This window comes from Salvelinus sp. IW2-2015, unplaced genomic scaffold, assembly GCF_002910315.2.
Source record: "Salvelinus sp. IW2-2015 unplaced genomic scaffold, ASM291031v2 Un_scaffold5135, whole genome shotgun sequence".
NCBI lineage: Eukaryota > Metazoa > Chordata > Actinopteri > Salmoniformes > Salmonidae > Salvelinus > Salvelinus sp. IW2-2015.
In genome coordinates this window covers 32,767-37,205 of record NW_019946401.1, presented here as the reverse complement: position 1 = coordinate 37,205, position 4,439 = coordinate 32,767, and the positions used below count along the sequence as shown (strand labels likewise).

General features: G+C 42.8%; 1 pseudogene; it reads right to left on the bottom strand.

The window, feature by feature from the left end:
- Positions 1 to 321: 321 nt before the first annotated feature.
- LOC112078000 (unconventional myosin-Va-like) overlaps positions 322 to 4,439 on the bottom strand; it is a 34,948-nt pseudogene continuing 30,830 nt past the window's right edge.

The following is a 4,439-nucleotide window of genomic DNA, read 5'->3' as shown; positions in this document are numbered from 1 at the left end:
TTCCATCTAATCCTCTATTTCAACCCTCGCAGTCTAATCCTCTATTTCAACCTCTGTTCCAGTCTAATCCTCTATTTCAACCTCTGTTCCAGTCTAATCCTCTATTTCAACCTCTGTTCCAGTCTAATCCTCTATTTCAACCTCTGTTCCAGTCTAATCCTCTATTTCAACCTCTGTTCCAGTCTAATCCTCTATTTCAACCTCTGTTCAGTCTAATCCTCTATTTCAACCTCTGTTCCAGTCTAATCCCTATTTCAACCTCTGTCCAGTCTAATCCTCTATTTCAACCTCTGTATCTACCTCACCCGTTCGATCTAATCCTCTATTTCAACCTCCTGTTTCCAGCGGTGCTAAAGTGCAGATCTACTAGAGAAGCAGGTTACACAGGACAAAGCTACGGCAGAGAGATCTTAAAGCACAATACATCATGAGCTAAACAAATAAAAAGCTACATTAAATAGTGCTAATTAAATGAGACTAGATAGATCATCTGCTATAGACATAATTCTAATACTACAGGACTCTAGTGGTCTTTCCATGGCCATACTTCTCTCCGGTCTGGAAAGCTGGAGAGATAAGCCTACATGTCGATGGTATCCATGTTTTCTGTSTGCAAAGAAAAACGTATTCTAGGAAAGGGAGTGAGATAAATGCAATAAATAAAACACCCTAGCGTGATATATATATATTAATATTTATATGTATTTATATATGTATAAAATTATGGTACAGACAATGGGTACTGCACTTGGCTTGACTGTGTTCAGTGGGTGAGTAGATAACGATGTACTCAAAACTGATGCTAGCTAGATAACTGTAGAAGCGCTAGCATCCTATCATAACACAACAGATGCTAGCTGAGCTTAGCTGAAGGAGCTAGCTAGCTGTGATGCTAGCCCTGGACAGCTAGCTTAAGTGTACCGTAATACATTCCTATGGGAGAACCGGACTGCTAGAAAACACTACACTATTGAGAAGAGAACAAAGAGGAGAAAAGAGGACTGGGGGAACACGGTACTCGGTCTTAAATGGGGTTGTAGGTGGGGAGTGTAGCTTAGTAAAAGGGGGTAAGATAGGAGAAAAGGTGGCCTGTAGCGGTGCATTCTCTTAGAGTTGAGCATTTGTACACGCGGAGGAGGATGGGCTTTCAACTACTGACATAAAGACTACCGTAGGGTGGAAGCTGAGCGTGTGTATGTGTGTGTGTGTACTGTATGTAAGTGTTTGGATGTGTTAGGAAGAGAATGGTTTGTGTATGCATGTGATTGCATGCCTATGTATAGCCTATCTATTAGTCGTGTATGTGTTAGACGCGGGTAAGGAAGGCTAGGTTGAGGGAGCCTGGTATTTGGATAGTCTCCAGGGCCAGAGAGGAGGGGTTGAAAGGGAAGGTGACTGGGTAGATGATCTTAGTGTCCATCAACAGCTGAGGAGTCTCACAGCGGTCCCGTAAACGAGTCTGACAGACAGAGACAGAGAGAGAGAGAGAGAGAGAGAGACAGAGAGAGAGAGAGAGAGAGAGACAGAGAGAGAGACAGAGAGAGAGACAGAGAGAGACAGAGAGAGAGAGAGAGATGGAGATACAGAGAGGGAGAAACAAAGAGGGAGCGAAGGAGAGGGAGAGAGAAAATATATACATTAGTTACAGTTACTTATATGCAGAGACTGACAGACAGACACAGAAAGGCAAACAGACTGACTGACAGACAGACAGACAGACACAGACAGACAGGTCATACCTGTATGGTTCGTATGAAGGTAACAGACACCCTCTCTTCAAACTCGTTGACTGGAGTGTACAGGTTCAACACCTTTACAATCTGGGAACACAGAAACACAGAGACAAACTTCATTAGTTGAACCTTGAACTATTAACTCAACTGATCCCCTGTCCCATTCTCCGCAGTGATTGGGCTTGACTGGTAAATTGAGTACCTGAGGGCTGGGATTGGTTAGTTCAGGACCTAAGTGGTAGAGAGGGCTGTGATTGACTAGTTCAGTACCTGAGTGGTAGAGAGGGCTGTGATTGGTTAGTTCAGGACCTAAGTGGTAGAGAGGGCTGTGATTGACTAGTTCAGTACCTGAGTGGTAGAGAGGGCTGTGATTGGTTAGTTCAGTACCTGAACAGGAGCACGGAGAGGCCGACGGAGGGATGCACCACTGATCGGGGGACGCAGATACGCAGCAGCGGAAGGACATGGAAACTTGGACATAGAGGCATCCACCGAGAGCGAATTCCCTACAGACAGTGACTCCAGCTACCATGGCACACGGTCCGTTTTTTTAGCCCGGAAGCAACAGAGGGCTCCACGAAAGAAAAGAAACGATGCAGGAGAGGCAAGCGGTCGAAGAGGAGACCAGGAACACAGGCCGTGGATACGGAGCTACAGCGGGACGCGGTAATTAACCTCTCCAAAAAAGACCTTACTGACGCTCAAGTCTCAGTCTTATCTAAGGGCCTCTCTTTTGTACCTACATGTACAGATAAACCATTCGATACGAAAGTAGATCTGTTTAAATTTTTTCGCAAGATTAAACTTAAGCATGTGTTTCCGCAAAACACTGATTCGGGCCTAGTAACACATCAAAAACTGGTACCATTTTAAGCCCAAAAGCAAATTCTGTCCCATGGTTAACAACTCCTCGATTAATACCCATTGTAGGTTAGTCAAACAAGAAGCCATGTCAGTATATACGGAGACAAACAAACCACATTCAGAAGAATCTCACTAGAACAGAAGAACTGGCACTCAATGAATTAATGAAAGATTCATCTTTGGTTATAAACCTGCAGACAAGGGGGTGCTGTGGTTGTTTTAGACTATGAAAAATATAAAGAGGAAATTCAGAGACAACTCAGCAATGAACGTTTCTATAGAAAACTGAGTGTTGATCCCACACAGGTGGTTCCAAAGGGATATATGCTCCAATCTGGAGCCCTATTAAACAACCTCATCTCAAAACCTGAATATGAATATCTTTGTTGCAAATGTGCCATACGTCCATCTTATACATTTTACCGAAATGACACAAACCTAAAACACAACAAGGGAACTATCCAGGCAGACCAGTGGTGCAGAATAGGCTCAATTCTAGAGCCATTGTCGAACTTTGTAGACTATTTTTATTAAATCTCATGTGCAATCATTGCCATCATATGTAAAAGACTCTATAGACTTCATAAACAGGATCTCACCAATAACGGGTTAAAAGAAGACTGTATTTTGGTCACATTAGATGTCGAGAGTCTATATACCAGCTTCCCCATGTGGGGGCTGGCAGCACTAGCACATATTTGGGAGACAGAGATACTAATGAATATCCACCAACAAACTTCATTCTAGAGTTTGCTGAATATGTTTTGACGTATAACTATTTCAGGTTTGATGATGAATACTACCTCCAAACGAATGGAACATCGATGGGCTCTACATTTGCTCCGAGCTATGCTAACCTCTATATGGGTCTTTTTGAAGAACGTTTGTTAATAATGAAAACGAGAATCCATTTTTGAATAAAGTCCTGAGTGGTATCGATATATTGACGACATTGTTTGTATATGGGAAGAAACTGAACAAGAACTGTCAGATTTATGGCACTACTCAATGACATTGATCCTAATCTCAAATTCACTATTGAACGTGACACTCAACGTGTTCATTATCTCATATTGTGGATTGAGAAATCAAATGGAACCTTGTTTACAACTCTGTATAGAAAAGAAACAGACAGAAATACTCTATTACGGGTGACAGCTTCCACCCTGAGCCATTAAAAAGAGGACTTCCAAGAAGCCAGTTTTTCAGACTGCGGGTGACAGCTTCCACCTGAGCCATTAAAAAGAGGACTTCCAGGAAGCCAGTTTTTCAGACTGCGCCGTATCTGCCACTCCACAGAGGATTATCTAGAAAAAGCAGCAGATGCGCATGAGGTTTTTAGAGGCTGTTCGGCACAATGTGTGGATGAAGCTCATCATTTGGCATTGGAAAAAACACGAGATGAACTGCTACAAAAAAAGACCCGCTAAAGAACCCTCCGTAATGGTCACAACTACATATACTTTGAATTCGTGAAAAGTGGGAGGTGTGGTCAAGAAACACTGGCATATTTTATCATCGGACCCAGCTTTGCCGGCTGAATTTAAATATCCACCACGCATTGTGTATAGGAGAGGTCGTAATTTACGCGATAAATTGGTTCACGCCAACTGCAAGCCACAAAAGAAATCAGCCAAGCTCTTTTACGCCCTCTACCAAATGGTAGGTATAAATGCAGAGGATGCGCACAGTGCAACAATATTATGACGTGTGAATATTTCTGCCACCACACACAGGAAAACGGTTCCAAATAAATGACATTATTACGTGTTCCACCACCCATGTTATTTACATTATTAAAGTCCATGTGGGCTCTGCTATGTCGGTAAAACCTCCCGTCTC